Source organism: Vicugna pacos, unplaced genomic scaffold (genome assembly GCF_048564905.1).
Source record: "Vicugna pacos unplaced genomic scaffold, VicPac4 scaffold_19, whole genome shotgun sequence".
Lineage (NCBI taxonomy): Eukaryota > Metazoa > Chordata > Mammalia > Artiodactyla > Camelidae > Vicugna > Vicugna pacos.
In genome coordinates this window covers 65,249,620-65,268,454 of record NW_027328740.1, presented here as the reverse complement: position 1 = coordinate 65,268,454, position 18,835 = coordinate 65,249,620, and the positions used below count along the sequence as shown (strand labels likewise).

The window sequence follows — 18,835 nt, the reverse complement described above, 5'->3', positions numbered from 1 at the left end:
CATCACCGCAAAAGCTGTGCTATCCTGCACTTACGAGGAACGAGCAGGTGTGCTCGGGCTGCCCACTCACGTCATTTACACCCCACAGCACCTCTACGGGGTAGGGATGCCTAGCGAACCCCATCTCTGCAGGACAGAAAACAAGTCCAAGAGAGGCTAAGCCGATCTACCATTTCTCCATCTCACAGGACTTGTCACTCCAGAGCAGGAATCGAACTCGGACCCACGTTTGTAACCACAGTACTACCGTAATTTATGTGCTTTTTGTGTGTATAATACATTTGTTTCTGGCATGAAAGGATATTTAATAAATGATCGGTTGTCTTGTCTATCTCATTAGCTCACAATCTTTATATTTTTGAATTGTACCCTTCCCCTGGAGAAATGAACGGAAAGAGCGGTGGTCAGAATGAGGTGGGGCTCCATTCTTTATCTGTTACCTCATCTCATCCAAGTCCCCAACCAGGGAGAAGGAGCAAAGGTTTTCTTCATCTTTTAATGAGAGGGCTCCAGTGATGGTGACTTACTCAACTCCAAAACCGAGTCTGGGGGAAGGGCACATGCAGCAACGAGAGCAGTATCACCTGTAGGAAGGCGAAAAGAGCTCAGGGGATGGCTCAATGGGTCAGCCTGATTTAATTTCAATCGATAATACAATAACACACTCTAAAAAATCTAGCATGCAATGGATTTGCTCTTTCTTGACATCTAGCAAGTTTCCACAGCCCACATGTAACATTATCATGAACTAGTGAAAGGATGAGTCCACAGACAAGAAAAATCAATGCCACAGGCACGCTGAAACCCAGGCTGGAAGAAAGGAAGGGAAAGGGCATAGTTAAGAAGAGAGGAAAGTCTGGGAAAAAGACATCATCACAAGGACTCTCAAGCATCATCCAGCAATCATATAATCATTCTTTCAAGAGAGAGTTACTTAGGTCCTATTTTGTGCGAGATTTTACAAAGGGCAAAGAGAGACCGCAGCGTCCATGGTGGCAGCAAGTTGCGGGGCTATAATACAATTCTAATCCTGGTACCTTGCACACTTGTCCTCAGTAAAAAGGCAAAAAATAAATAAAATAATACTATGTAAACCATACACATTGCTGAAAAAGTTAAAGAATACCTAAATACCTGGAAAGACACACCACGCAGATTCCTGGATCAGATGACAGCATTCTTGGGATGGCAGTGCTCTCCAGAGCGATGCATACATACAACGTGGTCCCGATCACAATCCCAGCGGGCTCCTCTGCAGTAACTGACTAGCTGCTGCTACAATTCATATGGGAATTCGAGGGTCTCAGTAACCAAAACGTACTTGAAGGAGAAGTACAACGTGAGAGGACTTGTAATTCTCAATTTCAAACCTTACATCTGTATCTCCAAGTGAGATTAGAGGCCATTTTTAAGTTATTATTTTGTTTATCCTTATTTTCTAAATTCTGTACAACAAATATACCTGTTAGAATAAGAAAAATAAAAAGTAAGTTATCTTTTAAAACATGAACACCGATTCATTCATTGGGAAAAAATTATTTTAACTCTAAAGAAGTAAACAAATATCTAGTGAAAAAGGACTACTTAAAAACAAGTGTGCATTTACAATTTTCATAAATTGAAAACTGAAAAGCACAAACACATCAAGTTTCTAGGGAGACTGGTGAAACATATTAACAATTATTTTAAAAATTCTTATTGAAAAATGAAAACTCAAGAAAAGGAAATTCGTGATTTACAGCCAACTGCAAACACATGGAAAGCAAAGGCCTAGAAATCACAGTTCCTTTAACTCTGCTACTAACGGAATAGGAGAGGAAATTCCTCACTGAGGGGACAGTGGAATCCCATCCATAAGATAGAATACACAGTACAAAGTGCAGTAATATCGGGAGTGAATAACTTAGAAGAATTCTGAAGTTATAACATTGCTGAAAAACTATAAAAAACACTGACAGGCAGATTAAAACACACAGTCATATATATTATATAGAAACATATGTAGTCTGCTCCCATGTTGCATAGAAATACAAACATATTTGTTCATTTATGGGCACTTATGACTTTATCCCTGGTAGAATATTTCAACTAAATCAAATAATCAATATAACACTCCTCTTGTCAAATCTACTTGATAAGTTACTCTGCTATGTAACCATAAAGTGTCTAAGATAGATCTAAAATTAGTGAAAAAGAGCTTTGTATGGCTTCTTGAATTCTTCTCAAATTTCCAAGCTTAATTTTAAAATAGATCTGAGCAGTATTTCTATATTATCTTTTCCCTTGTGAAATGAACAACACAGTCTGTTGTCAAAATTCTGTGCTTACAAATATTCACGAGCACAGTATCCTCACAAAACTGCTGGACAGCAAAGCACTATCCAGACACTGTGACCAAATAAATGAAACACAAGGAAGACAGTGACCCTATTCTGGAGGGCTTATAGTCTGTGTCAACACTGGGGTTTTTACTTGATTGGTTTGATTGGGTAGCAAAATAAAATCAATCAAGTACTTTCTTCTTTGAGCGTTCTGTAAGTCATGACTGTTTTTAGTGTCATGAGCAGGAAAGACTTAAGCATGACTTGATTAGGTCAACTAGCAACAATCATCACTGGAGAGTGAGTAATAAAGAAGTTAACTGATAGCAATGCTTCTGCCTACATGAGCCCTATAATAAATCTACACTGACATCCGAAAGGAAAATAAGGAGATGAGGTCCCCAATGAGAAAACAAACTAACAAGAAATCAAAAAAGGAAAGATGTTTTCATTAATGATTCCAGGCAGTAGTGGAGCATGGTGGTGAAGATCACATATTCTGGGGAAAAACATGAGGGGTCTGAACTCCCACAGCACTGGGTAGCTGTGACACTGATATTTCAGTGAAATTTTCTGCACCTCAGTCTCCTATCCAAAGACAGGGGAAAACAACCGCACCCATCTCCTAGACTGTTTCTACAAATTTAGATATTTTATACATAAAAGCTTAAATAAAATACTTCAGATTTAAAATAATACCCCAAAACACATGGAACAAAGAAAACAGAGATAAATTGGAGTTCATCAAAATTTAAAACTTTGCTTCAAAGGGCACGATTCAGAAAGTGAAAAAACAACACACTAGAGAAAATTTTTTCAAATCATTTATCTCATAAGGAATTTGTATCTCCAAATGAAGAAAAAAACCCCCTACAACTCAACAATAAAAAGGCAACTCAATTAAAAAATTAATAAATGTTCTGAAAAGGTATTTTTCAAGAAAAACATAGAAATGTCCAATAAGCACAATGAAATGATGTTCAATAGCATTAGCTGTAAGGAAAATCAAGTCAAAACCACTAGGAGAAGCCGCTTCACACTCACAACAATAGGTTATAATAAAAAAAATGGTAACAAGCACTAATGAGGACACAGAGGAAGTGGAGCGCACAGCCCTTGCTGGTGAGGACGTAACACAGCGTGGCCACTTTGGAAAACAGCCTGGCAGGGCCTCAGAGAGTTGAACATTTCGTTTCTGACTTACCCAGCAATTCTGCTCTCTGGGCACACACGAACGAGAACTGAAAACAGATATCCACATAAAAAATCCCACATGAGTGTCCACGGCGACATTACTCATCACAGCCAAAAAGCAGAAACAACCCAATTGCCTATCACCTGGTGAATGGGTAAACAGAGGGGCCCAGCCATAGAGTGGAATGTTATTCAGCAATAGCAAAGCATAGAATAGTGACTCAGGCCACAACATGGACAAACATTGAAAACGTTACTCAGTGTGAAAGTAGTCGGTCACAATAGACGGTTCCACTTACATGAAGTGACTCGATTTACATTAAATGTCCAGCACAGGCAAATCCACAGAGAGAAAAGTGGCTCCTTGGGGCTGGGGGAGGATGGGGAAGATGGGAATGTCTGTTTATGCATACGGGGCATCCTGTTGGGGGGATGAAAATGTTCTAAGACCGAATGGGATGCACAATTCTGGGCATAGAGTAAAAACCGATGTACATTTTAATGGGTGAATTGTATTAAAACTGTTAAGAACAAAAGCATCTCGGGGCAGTACCTTCCAGAGTAACTGCAAATTGCTAACTTTTATTAGAGGAAAAAGAAACTGCTCTCAGCATGAAAGCAGGAGATCAGCAAATGTGAGTTAACCGAAATTGGACAAGAGCATTTCACTTGAAACAGTTGCTGAGTGTACACGAAATATTCAGAAATAGGAGAATCACCTTGACATCACGAAGAAGCATTCTGCTTCAAATGCAGATCAAGGATTCGGCAAGCCCTGCTGCCAGAAATGAGCAGAGAAGAATCCTGATTCATAAAACTAGCACCAGATCCAACAAGGAAATGGTGGTGAGGAAAGCAGGCGGCGAATATCTGGAAGAGTTTGCTACAAATATTTTCTCCACCGAAAATTTAAAAATAAAATGAAAGTGATGAAATGCTGTGTTGACATCACGTGAATGGGCTTCCTTCGGTGCTCGACTGTTCTGTAACCCAGATTGATAGACTCAGGAGAATCAGCATGGCTCCTGGGGGTCCCCAAAGGACTACCCACCAGCACGCTGACCACCATCACATCTGCCAGGGTTGAATTGCAGGGAAGAGACCAAGTTCTGAAAGGTACCGGAAATGTTGACAAGGGAAGAAAAGGATGAGTTTAGTCCTGGGACAGAGGCAGTGTGAGCAGAGGCCAGAAGGCTGCAGGTGAACTGCAGTAGACCTGGGGCAGGAAGGGATCACGGGGGAGCATATCTCAATTCTCTTCTGTCTCTCCCTCCGGTAGGAGAGATAAAGCCTGCATCCTTCTCACCTGGAACTGTGGGTTCTGGCTGGCAGAAGTCTTACCGACACGGAATGATTATTCAAGACTCTGTGGAAAAAGTCAAGAAATCGAGAGGGACTAGGGAGCCATCTCCATGAGCCTCTCAAATGTTCCCATATTTATTGTGTATAATCAAAGGAAAAATTCGTTAACAGTTGTGAGATAGTAAGGAGGAAATTCGGGAAAGACAGGATGAGGCAGAGATTGTAGAATATACAATGAGTACAAAGGATTAGTGTATGTTTAGGGAAGTCATGGGGTGAGGGGAACAAGATACACTTTTAGATATGTTCATTACAAAGCACACCACCAGACCAGCCAGGTCTTTGTTTTGAGGATAATAGACTAACAACACACAAGCCCAGCGTTTATAGCTGAGGGTCTCGGTCCTTGCTTTGCAACCAGCAGAGTGCTACCTAAAACCTCAACTACACAAGCAAAGCATTGTCTCTGCTTTTTAAGGAAAGGAGACTGGAGTGAAGATGCACAGGAACTTGCTTGCAAAGCAGTACCAAAGCATATTTTTTCTTCTTAAAGTTCAGAGGCGACTGTGCTGTGTTATAATTTGTTAACCCAATCATGGGCTCCCACATGGAACCATGATGGAGGACACCCTAGGATGACTAATCCTGGATGTGGGTCTCTTTCTGCCATCTTCAGCCACTCTAGCAGGGTCTACGCACATCCGAGAATAACGATCCTACGGAACCACCCACTCTCTTAACTCCTGATGCTTGAAACTTAATTTTAGCTCTACACAACTTTCCGTAGAAAAGTTTCAGAAATAAAAGATATAATATTCCTTTTATATCTCATCATATTACTGATTTTTCTGATTGCTCTCTGCTGCTTCTACCTGGTAAAGCACCTCATTCTGCAGCTGAATTCAGTAATTTCCGTTGTGCATTTCTAGCCAGTTTGGGCTCGCTAAATTCTATTGGTCAAATATCGATATACTTAATTGATTTCTTTGTTCATCAATTTCAGCCAGGAGGAGAGGGAGTGTCACTCTTTTCCTCAGCCCACCCTCAACACTTTTCTCATCAACTCAGGCCTCCTGAAAACAAAACAAAGTATTTTTTTCCCTTCTACTCTTTCCACAAACACAACAGGAAACATCAGTCTGGAGAAAGTATTCAACACAAATTTTAAAACAAAAATCTATAAACCTGAAGCAACTCCATCTCCGAATCATGATACACAATGACATGAGAGTAATTGTGTCAGGCACAAAGCATGAGGGAGCCTGACTACCTGATTTCTATTCTTCAAAGGAAGGAAGATTTTCGTATATTTTATTATCATTCTTGGTCATTGTTTCTGATTATGCCAAAAAATAGTTTATGAAATAATTATGCACTGCAATAACAGATTTTTAATGTATCAATTTTAGAAGGCATTCAGAGGGGATAGGAAAACCCACCTCTGTAAAAAATGTAAAATTTCTTCCCTTGTTAAGAACACGTATACAAAATGCAACAGAGAATTCAAATTCTTGTGGAGAGGATCAAAACCACAGAATCAAAGCAAAGTCATTACAATGAGTCAATTTAAATTTCACTGGACAAACATGCTCAATGCATACAAATAATTTTAAAGGCACACTGCAAACCATTCACTTAATGATCTGCAGGCTAGAGGAAGAATTTCCCTCTTGAACAGACAACAGAAATCAGTAGGTTGTCCCACCAAACCAGGAGCAGAGAACAATCAGGTTTTTAACAGTTTTGATAAATCAGCATGTTCTAAAGATCAAAATCCAGAAATTTTAAACATTCATTCAAACCACAATGAAACAAGCACTTAAAGAAAAAAAAAACACAAAGAATCTAAGCACAGAGGTCATTTAGATAGATCAATGAGAATTTCTTGTACCGCTGGAAGAAAGAACAGGCTATAACCTTTTACTTGAAAAATAAAACTTCTTTTAAAGATAAATGCTAAAACATATTTCATCTTTCATGTTGCCTTAAAAAATCTGAGGTACTTGTATCTGATCAGAAAAGCAATTCTGAGTAATATTATGTTACAATTCAGTGCCAGTTTTCTCTAGAAGAAAAGAGAAAAGTTACTATTTCTCATTCTGCACAGTTTAAAGAACCTCCCTGTCTCTATATCCTCCCATTTCCTAAGCTCAACCTCCCTAACCCTTCTGAAACAAGTATGAGAAAGTCTTATTCCCAACATGCCAAATGACAAAAGAATATCAATTTATTTATGTAAATATATGCCTACACCTTGAAATGGAGGAGAAAGTTATCAGAAGTCTATATGGAACTTCTTTCTATCTTCCTGATATCACACACACAAACGTTCACACAGACACAGACATACCCCCTGGATTACTGAGCACTTCACAAGCTTAGTACTTACAACTTGTAGAAGATAACTTTGTAGTTAATTTAAAATACAAAACTTTCAGCTTTTGAAAGTCTTCATCATCTGCTAAACCATCCAAATATCAAAGAGACCCAATTAGCCTTCTCTGTAGAATGTAATTTCCCTTGATGGCAAAACAGACCCTAAGAAGTACTGGATCAAAGATTCGTGTTTATCACTACCTATGATCGTTTTTAAGCACATTAACAGATTCAGAAATGTATGTCTCATCAACATTTATTCCTATTGAAATAGCATACGTGTTCAATTGTCTATACAGTGACTAGGTCCCATGATGGTGTTTAAGAGCTATTTTGTGTATAGCAATATTTATATTCAAGTGCAGAAAAGGAGGGTGTGTTTTACTCAGTTGTAGAGCACCTGCATAGCATGCACAATGTCCTGGCTTCAGTCCCCAGTACCTCCAAAAAAATAAATAAACTAAGTGCATATTTAAAAATAAGAATAGTGCAGCCACTATGGAAGACAGTGTGGAGATTCCTCAAAAGACTAGGAATAGACTTACCATATGACCCAGGAATCCCACTCCTGGGCTTGTACCCAGAAGGAAAACTACTTCAGGATGACACCTGCACCCCAATGTTCATAGCAGCACTATTTACAATAGCCAAAACATGGAAACTACCTAAATGTCCATCAACAGGTGACTGGATAAAGAAGATGTGGTATATTTATACAATGGAATACTTCTCAGCCATAAAAACCGACAACATAATGCCATTTGCAGCAACATGGATGCTCCTAGAGAATGTCATTCTAAGTGAAGTAAGCCAGAAAGAGAAATAAAAATACCATATGAGATCGCTCATATGCGGAATCTAAAAAACAAAAACAAACAAAAACAAAGCATAAATACAGGACAGAAATAGACTCATGGACCGAGAATACAGACTTGTGGTTACCGGGGGGGGGGGGAGAGGGTGGGAAGGGATAGACTGGGATTTCAAAATTGTAGAATAAATAAACAAGATTACACTGTATAGCACTGGGAAATATACACAAAATGTTATGATAAATCACAGAGAAAAAAATGTGACAATGAGTGTGTATATGTCCATGAATGACTGAAAAATTGTGCTGAACACTGGAATTTGACACAACACTGTAAAATGATTATAAATCAATAAAAAAATGTTAAAAAATAAAAATAAAAATAAATAAACAAAGTTGCAAAACAAAAAAAATAAGAATAAAGTTATAAAAAAAACGCAGACTAAAAACCACTGCAACCTAGGTACTACAATTATACTAAAAAAACAAGTGTTTCTATCAAATATTCACTATATGCCAATCACAGAGACAACCACAAGTCACCCCTGAAGCTTCACGTGTGATTCTCAACAACCCTACTAAGTAGACACGGATGAGAAACCCGGCTCTGCGGATGAGGAGACGGAGCTCAGAGGAGCCGGGGACGCTGACCGTCCTACTCCGTGTGACACCGCGTCAGCCCAGGGCAAGCGCTGACAGTGCTGCACTGAGGGGACACCCAGCTGCATGGACCCTTGGGGTACTGGGGAGTCCCAGAAAACACTAAAAATTTTTCAGTGAAAAACCAGCTCAAATATATTACACTGTGCCGCATCCCTTAAACAGGGAACGTGAACGAGACCTTTTTGATGCGTCCATGTTCTTTCTGCCATCATCAGTTACTTGCCCTCACTGCGTCACCAGTGATGATCTGGACCCCATATGAAGTGCACTCAGATGGCAGAGCTTTTAATGCTGTTTTATGAAGTTTGTAAGACTCTGTATATGCCTCACACTGGTGGTCATCCATCACTTCTCACCAGTGTGGACGTACCACCTGAAATCATTCCTTTCTGCTTTTTAAAATCCCTTCATCTACTCCAGACTTTTCAATAGCAAAGAAGCAGCTAAACCACAGACAGTGGACAGCTTTTCACCAAATGGACTCGAACAGCCCATCTGACTACCTGGAAGCCCTTTTCTTCTATTAAACCCACTTCCAGGTACTTCATCATTTTCTGATTGGTTAACTGGGCCTCTGACTGGCCTACTCAGAGAGCTCCCAACCTCACATCCAGGGGTGGGAGAGGACCCTGCTGTTGGGGGAAATCAGTGAGGAAGGTGGACATCCTTCAGCCACGTCTGCATGGGTAGAAGTGCCACAGCGTGCTCAGAAATTATACCGTCATCACCCCTGGGCCCCCATGGACTGGTTTCACATTAACCAAAGTCATGAGACACTGATGCAAGAAAACCAGAAACTTAGCTTATTAATGTAACAGAAGACGTGAATCTATGAACCAGACTGAAATATCAGAGTTCAACCATGAGTACATTTTCTCCTCCACTGCCCAATAACGGGCAGGCAGTCACATGGCAAGCATGGACAGAAACGGAGCAGGAAGGGTTTCTAGATTAACTCAATGAACTAAATTTCTATTATACGAACAGATCTACTGCCCAGAAGACAATTAACGCCAATCACGGTGCACTCTCCGTGGACGGCGGCAAGACATGACTATGAGCACCCATGTAACTCTCCTTTCCCTGTCCTTTATAGGCTAACTGATGCACAGAGGTACAAAGATTCAGGGATGCTGATAACGCTAAACACAAAAAGCCCATCTCTGGGAGCCTCAAAACCAGACAGCCAGGGTTTAAATACCAGCTCTGCCAATTACTAGTTCTGTGATTTTGCCAACTTAATTACCCTCTGTGTGCCTCAATTTCCACACTGTAAAACTGGGATAACAATCCAACCTTCCTTACTCGCTTGTTGAGAAGATTGAAGGATTCATTTCTGTAAAATGCTCAGAAAAGAATGTAGCACATTTTGGGTGTTCAACAAATGTCAACTTAATATCAAAGTGATTTACAAGTCTCCCCTCTAATCATCTTATGTGTTTCCTGGCTAGCCTAAGTCCCAAAGAACATCCTTATTTCTCCTTTTATAAACAATTGGGGAGTACCCTTATGTTCCACCCCACCACCTGTTTAAACTGAGGGACGGGATGCCTCCTAACCACTCTTTTGGGCCATGGAGAGTGCTTCTCCCTTCACACCCCTGGCCCCTGGCCCACAGCTAGCACTCATCACACTAACAGAGTGAGGTGTGAGTCCGGGGAGACAAGCGGGGCATGTGAAACCCTTCCTTTCACTCCAGTGTTGGTCACCATTGGGAAGCACCTGGGATGCTCAGCTCCATGGCAGGAAAGCCCTGTGCATGAAGGGGCAGGTCCTCTCAAGGGAAGGCTCGCTGTGGCCCAGAGCTACATGGGACAGGGTGAGTCTGTATTTCTGGGACACAGTATCATGACACGCATTTTCCCACAGCCTTGAAGTTCATGAAGAACGTGGCTTCATCAGTAACAAAGAAGACATTTATCGCCTGTCTACTCTTTTGTGTCATCTCTCAGTTGGCTGCTGGAGACAACATGTGTATAAGTATTGGATCTCCTTAAGCCCCAAAATATATGAAGCAACAAATAATTCTGTGGCTTAACATTGGTTCAGGGCGACTGTGTAACTGTCCTGACTCTGCTGATGCTAAATTATGGGTATAGGAACTATGGAACCTCCTCAAATATCTTTCATCATAAAAACAGCTCTTCTTATTTTCCTGTTTCTTAGTAATTGCCAAAGACTCCCAAATGATGGCTTCACACAAAACAGCAGCTAAAGTTTAAGAGCCCTCTTGACATACACACTGTGGTAAACACTGCACATAATTTCTAATTCTCACAATTCTACAATTCATATATGAATGTCCCCATCTCACAGACGAGGGAAAAACTCAAAACGAACTGTCTCAGGCTCACGTGGCTCAGTGGCAGCACGTGCAACCAAACCCAAGTCAAAAAACTACACCCCTTCGTATATGTACCAAATCTCCTACCACCAATTAACACACAGCGGCGGGGTCAAAACTCAGGGAACTCAATACACTTTTGACCTTTAAGGTCCTCCAGATGCCACTTCTAGCTGTTTTATAAAATCCCGGCTCACTGGTTTCTAACACTAGAAGAAAAGCCCGATTTTCCCATTGCTTGCACAGCAAGTCTGAAATGTTCACAGTGAGATGACAGAATAAATCTAAGATATAAGCAGAATAACTTTTCCAGGTAGACACACATAAAAGACATTGGGCTCTTCTGAAGCATTAAGTAAAGAAATCAAAATAAAATAAAGTTATTTAAGCCTTCTTTTACAAACAGGAATGTTAAGACTGTAAGAAGGTGCAACAGTGCCACCTATGGCTAAAATGACCTTCCAGGTTGCCGGGAAAGATGCAACACAAAAATTGCCTGTAGGATCAGAAAGGAGAATCAGATAACTAAAAGCTTATGTAGCATATACTGCACTTTGATTCGGGGGAAGGGAGGGATATTCAGTATTTAATTTGATACTGCTAATACTCCTGAATATAAACAGAAGACATAGGCTCATGGAAACTCATCTTAGAAGAGGAAAGAATCCAGTTCAGCCACTTCATTTTACAGGAGGGGAAACTGAGACATGGAATGTGTCCTCCTGGCAATCGGCAGCAAAGGCATCCTAGGCCTCATGTCTTGCACTGTAGCAAAAACCAACAGATCTGTACTACGCCTATGTTCATAAAAGTCACGCTTGTATTTTTCCAACAGTAGGTTATCTAATATCTTGCAAAATACTTCTCAAAGATCCAGGATATCATACAAGTTTGTCGACATACAAAAATATTTATTTACATAATAAAACAGCATGAGCTTTATTCTCTCTATTAAAAAAGTAATGTGTCAAATCAATGTTTTGATATTTTAAACCTGTTAAGAGTGTAGAAAAAAATCAAAATTTTCTTTAATCACAAAAGAGAGGAGCTTATTCCCTGAAAATGATCAATGTGGATTTTACTAAACTTAATTGATCTGGTCAGAATCCCACGAATTTAAATATCTGAGTGGATGGTTACACGGCAACATAAATTCTGATTTGTAACAATACATATTCTGTGTAAATAATCTTCAAGGTCATCTGATTAAGGCAATTTAACTAGTCCCTGTCTCACTAGAATGATACAGATTTCATTAAAACTTCATACTACACCAAAAAAAATGAATCCTTGTTACTTTAAAACATATTCAAATATATCATACATATACATATTAAATATGCATCAGAAATAAGCGACACTCTTTAGTATTCAGAGTTGATCAATCTAAAATATCTGTCATTGTGACAGCACTTTTATTAAGCACCTCTTGTGTTCTTTGTATACAAGGCATCTAACTCTCACAGTCAGACAAATTAAACAATATTACTAAAATTTCACAAATGAGGAAATGTACTTAAGCCATGAAAACAACTTACATATTCATCAACAGGAAAGAAAAGAGTAAAGACTTTACTTACAATATTCACTGACAATCTTTTCTTCCATATTAAGACTACATAAAACCAATTCAGTCTTTGTAAGTATTTCTGTCAATAAGGGCCACTAGAGAAAAACAAGTAACATCAATAGCAGTGGTTGGACTTTCAGAGCCCACTTCTCTTTTGCACTATAATTATTTTTAATGTTATGTTTTTAGTGCTTACAGAGCACTAAAATATAAAATTAACTTTTTAAGTAATTACCTGAGAATTATAAATTTGTGAAAATAAACAATTGTAATTTCTGCCTCTCTGTCTCACCTTCTCAATGGTGTCTCTCCTTTGAAGGCATCATCAAGCTGAGATCACTAAACTCGGCCATTTATGGAGTCACAGGTGTTTGGGTAACCACTTAACGGGAGGCTGATTAGAGGAGCAATTAAGAAAGCATCCTTTGCAGCCTGGGTTCCAGCACCGAGCTAGCCACAGCCTGCTGCGTGTAATTTGGGACAAGCTGCTCCATCTCTCAATCCCTCAGCTGCAAAAAAGGAGACACTGATACCTACAATCAAACACCTGCTATGAACTAAAACATGAGGAAAGCACTTTAGCCTTAGGTAGGTGTCCACTCAGAGCGAGTTTGGTCATTATGATGATGAGGATGCCTGTTAATAAATTAAGCTAGACCACAAAGGAGAAATCACCTTAAAGGAGAAACATTTTAAGTCAATGAGCATTTCTTTTTGGATGGATTGCACAATATTCTATTGATTTTTTTAATAAACCAAATTTTGTCCATTAATTATAGATTTACAGGTTCATGGACAAGTCTCCAGAAAAAGAATTAGAGGCCTCTAAACTCCGTAAATTAAGAAAGTAAATTAAAAAAAAATCAGGGAGGAGGTTATACCTCATGTGGGAGAGTATGTGCTTAGCATGCATGAGGCACTCAGTTCAGTCCCCAGTAACTCCATTTAAAAACTTTGTTTTTTAAGAAATGGGGAATTAAAGCAAAACGATGGAGGAATACAGACTTTTTTAGAGACTCATCTCAGATTTAAGATGGGGAAAATACCATCTATTTCTCAGAGGAAATTTTGAGGACTATGTAAACTGGATCTGAGATATCTAGTTCTTTAACATTATTCATGAATTCATATTACCAAGTCATAAACTACCTGATAATCAACAGTGGTGATACTGATCATAACAGCTGCCATCACGGATCGAGCTCTGGCTAGGACTGCTCTGTTCTGACATCTCTGCCCCTGAGGCCTCACCAGACTGACAGCACTAAACTAGGTCATTCATGAGCACCTCGTGTAAGTCCTCCAATTGTGCTTCTGACTCTCCCCTCACCAGCTCCTCTGAGGGAAGCACTGTTATCATCTTACCCACTCACAGATAAGGCGACTGAGGCACAGAGGCTAATCCCGTTCCAGGTCACATTGGCATTAAAGGACGTCTGTATTTCTGCTGTTTTGCTTTTGACAAAGGAATCTGAGATATCAATTCAAGGCAGACTGTTAAATAATCAAGTCTGTCAGGTCTTCACCTCAAAGAGCAGATACTATAAATTCCTGATGTAGGATGAGGCTGCCGCCACAAACTGACTCAGCTTGAAATTAATATCCAAGATGAAGCAGCGGATACACGTAAATATTCACGATTGTCAAGTCTGCTCACGGGTCTGGGCCCTTCACTGCCTGAACGGGGGTGAAATCCCCACCCGTGTCTGGGAGAGATGCACGGTGCTTCCCGGGCTCAAACAGGCTTCACGGGGTATTTCCCCCCACAGACTGGCCTCAACGATTAAAAGCTCTCAAGGTTTTTACATCATGCAAAACAAAAAGACATTTCTGCAGATGGAGCACTTTCTTAGGCTTAAATCTTTTTTTGCCTACACTCACCCAGGGGGAAAAAAGAAACATGACTCTGCAAAGTCTCTGACCCTCACCACTCACAGGAGTAGAACAGCCACAGCAGAAGATGGCTCTTCACATTGCAGGATGAGAACAAAATAAAGATGCCCCAACAACAGGCACTCCCAGACACAGCGCTCAGCAGTCTTCTGCAAACTCACGGTTGTGTAGCACCCATCACCTTCTATTTCCAGAAGACTTCATCACCCCTAAAGAATCCGCCTATCACTAGCAGTCACTCCCTAATCCCCCTCCAACCAGCCCCTTCCAGCCATCACCTGCTCTCTGCCTCTGCATGTGACTTTTCTGGGCATTTCAGATCACTGAAATCAACAATATTTGACCGTTGGTGTCTGCTTCCTTTCAATTAACAAGCTGTTATCAAGGCTTGTATATTTTGAAGTGGTATCAGCATCTCTTTCTATTTTTTTTTTGAAAACGTTAAAGATTATTAGGTGGTAAGCACTATCAAAAAGAGTAGAGTGGAGCATAAGTGATTGGGTTTCAAAGGGAAAAGTGTGGGTTGAACAGTCAAAGTGGACTTCCCAAAACAGGTGGCATTTTTCATTTTCCTCTTTTTTTTTTCTTTTTTATTCACTCTTACGTGTGAATAATCTTCCACTACATGGAGATACTACATTCTGTTCATCCATTCAGCAGCTATTTATGGACGAGTTCCAGAAAAATGAGTGTAAGAGTTGACTAGCATGGATGGCATTTAAGCAAAGGGCAAAATGTGCTTTCAAAAAAAAGCCAACAAACAGAGGCACAAGGAAATTCAGTGTGTTTCTGAGCAAAGTGCTTGCTTGCTTCGGCAGGACTACCGTGCAGGACTGTGGCGGATATTGGCAGGAGTCACGGTGTGGGAGAAACATGAGAAGACTCCCCACTGCAAGTAGCTCAGACAATTCTCCTCCCTCATCCTGTATTGTTAGAGCAATGTTTCTAGATTACTCTTATTTCAAGTAATAGCACTTTAACTGCACATCTGATCATCTCCTTCAGACCACCTTTCCTCCAAGCAACAGAAAAGCATTCAATGACCTGAGCAGCTCCAGGACATAATGGTGATGGATTAGGGAGTCCTGCAGCATTCCAGCCTGCAGGCACAAACCCCACATGTGCCCTGGTGATGTCCAGAAAATAAAATGCATGAAAATATCTCACTGTTTTTACACGACATCTGCCCTCAATTTGCCGCAAAATCATGCTCGCAAAGCACTAATCAACCCTCTCAATACAAAAATAAAAAAGCTAAGAAGGCAAATTTAGGCTCTTTCATTGAAAACCAGCAACCATCACTGCCAGTATCTGAGCTGGAATGCTCCTGACTTTGAAAACCACTGCGCAGTTACTTTTCAAGCGTAAAACTCATATATGTATTCCATGTAGATGATATTGCAGTAGGATTTTTCTTTTCAAAATTTCCAGTTGCAACATTAGCACAAGAAAGTTTATGTATAGGCTTTAAAAAAATCAATTATCCTCCACTTTCTTAATTTTGAACTAATTATTATTTTATAAATGTGGCTATGCTGCGTATTATAAACCGTTTGATTTCTGAAAACAAGACCTTTATGACCTCACTATTTCAGAGAAAACTTTAACGATTCTTTGAGAGGTGGGGCCTGGGGCGCCCACTATCAGCTCTTTAAATACTGACAAGGATGTGCTATTAAGTAATGCAAAGGCTTTAACTCCACATTAGCTCAGAAAGCAAAGAAACTACACCAAAGACTTCCTTAAATATTTTATATATTTCTATTCTTTTGAATATTAAAGTTCTTAAATGATATGATTTTTTTGAAAAAGACAACAGCTGTATTAAATTTCCTCTCACCAAGAAAGCAATATTTATGAAGTAAAAAACCCCTATGGAAATCGAAATGACAGGACGTTTCTAGCTAAGTGAACATCCAGATCTGAACACAAACCTAAATCCGATCAGATCTCACTCGAAGGAGCTCTACAAAGTCCTGGGCAACCCTGGAAATTAGCTCTTTTGTTCCAAATGTTGGCTGAGCTAAGATCATCACACTAGGCAGGGAAGGAGAGAAGAGGAAAATCCACCTGGCGGCCTCCATCAGTTTTCTTCCAGCCACAAAATGCCTCTAGGTCGGCCCGCTAACAAGTCCCCCAATAAGGAAAGCCATCATCCACACTGCCCCTGCCATCCCCAAGTAGCCCCGATGCCCATATCCCAGCCTGTGAATGGTATTCTTATGATCCCCCAGTTGGTGGCACCCACCCCCTCTTCCCCGCTATACAAACACAGAGAGCCACGGCAGCCTTCCCAAATCACAAATTTGATTACATCAACCCCCACTTTAAACCCTTTAGAGGCTCCCTGTTAGAGTTCTAGCCCCACCCCAGACCCTGCTCGCCCATCCTCACCTAAGTACACAGGTCCCCAGTGACCACAGGGGCCCCTGACCTGCTCCTAATTCCCACTTGCTCCAGTCTCATTTTGACTGTTTCCCAAGGAAGCCTTCCCTCCCTCCAACCTCCACAATTTGTTCCTCTCTTCCTAGAACATTCTAGGCTAAGTCAACTTCTGACAATGCTAAGCTCTCAAGAAGCAAATACATTTTGCTTACTAATGTGGCTACACGCTCTTTCCCCTAGACTCACAGAAGTGCACGTGTAATGTATAAATGAATGACTGGTTGGGTCTCAAAGGGACAGACATTACTGCTCTCGCCCGTCCCGATCCTTCGGTCTGTAGAATATCAGAAGCAAAACCAGAAGTACCTTTCCTGAGGGTCACTTCTGTTGACACCCTTCACTGCCTACTGTGTCAGTTCTAGTAAAACTCAACTTCTTCCAAAGCCCTACATCCCAGACTCTCTCCAGTGTCCTCCCCAGCAGGGGCTCCCTCCACCCTGGACCGCACAGGGCACTCTCCACGGGTGCCCGCGCCAAAAGCCTCCAGGCCTCTGCCCGGGCTGCACCTGCAATCTGAGACACATTCTTGACTTCTTCTCCTGGCTGACTCTTACTCTGTCCTCACAAATGAATGTAGAGCCCATTTCTTCCAGGAATTCCTCTCCGATAATGTCCTTTAGGTCTTGTCTGGTCTCTATCTATAGCAGCAGTACATGGTGACCAACTGGGTGTTTGCCCGCTCCTTTGAGACCACGAACACTTGAGAACCACGTGGGAAGGAGTGAGAGATTACAAGACGGTTGAGGGAAGCAAAAAGCAGAAATCACAGTCCAAGTCCCAAATTCAAGGATACTTTCTCAGAAAAAAGTATAAACTATTTCACACGTGTGCAATTTGGCTACTATTTTTGTGGCTTGGGGACAGCAAGAACTTGGTGTTCTAGTCCAAAACCTAGGTTACATGCAAAGAAATGTATATATTCATATCCAAAGGAAACCAGAGCTGCTCAACAACAGTTTTCATTTAGAACTGAAAGGAAATTTGATAAAGGCAATCTCTCTCTCTCTCTTCTTTCTTTTCTGGAATCATATAATTTTAGAAGTATTTGCGTGACTAACAGATGGCTACAGCCCGTGATTCTGCACTGGAGTGTTTGGGGCTGAGGAAGACCAGATTAGATTCACTCTGTAAATGCAATCACACCAACACACTGATAGGTGCCGTGGTGGTGAAACTGATGTTCCAAAGCAGGCAACCTTATTCGGTAAGAGAACTCTAAATAGAAAGGAAGAAATGCAATGTCCTATACTGAATTTCATTTGCTATATGGGCCATTAACTGATAGTATATCTTGACTAATGAAACCCAAAAATAAATTGTCAATGTCGGTTTTCTTCATCTGACCATTTTATGCTAACATCGGATATTAAATCCTCACTCCATACGGAAGCTCAGGCCTATGCTGCAGCACAGTTACATCCCGTGGAAGAAAGCCGATCAAGGGAGAATTGGAGAGTTTCCCTTTAGAAGCTGCGAAGTGTGGTTTTACACCTGTATATCATTTGCAACCACATCATCGACAATGGAGTTAGACGTTACCTCTGTGGGGAGAAAACCACTGCATGCTTCAGAACCATCAAAGAACGCTGAGCTTTGTGAAACAGTCCTGAGGCACTTAAATCATACTTTTTCTGAAAGGCTTCAAATTTGACCCACTTCACCATTCCAGGTATAACAGGGAAGTACTGGAAACAGTAGAGAGAACATGCCCTTGAAGTCTGACAAGGCTCTGCTTGAATCCTGCTACAGCATTTATCAACCGCTAAACAAACCAATTCCTTAACCCCTCTGAGAAGGCTTCCCAATCCCCAAAAGGGGGCTGTCAGCGCCCACCTGGGAGTCATGGATGTGAATGAAACACGCAAGTAGGGCGGCCGACTGCTACCTGACACGGGGCCTGGCTAGTTTCCCTCCGC

The 18,835-nt window shown here is 40.8% G+C and overlaps 1 protein-coding gene across 5 annotated transcripts in view; it reads right to left on the bottom strand.

Moving 5' to 3' along the window:
- LOC140693124 (uncharacterized) overlaps window positions 1-18,835 on the bottom strand; it is an 843,637-nt gene that overhangs the window by 79,261 nt on the left and 745,541 nt on the right. The window contains exon 3 of one of the 5 annotated variants that reach the window (XR_012068806.1): window positions 1,376-1,462. The exons of the other annotated variants lie outside the window; for them this stretch is intronic. The gene's annotated coding sequence lies outside the window, so the exon portion shown is untranslated. Of the gene's footprint in view, window positions 1-1,375; window positions 1,463-18,835 lie in introns of those variants that run through there. 5 annotated transcript variants of the gene reach the window in all.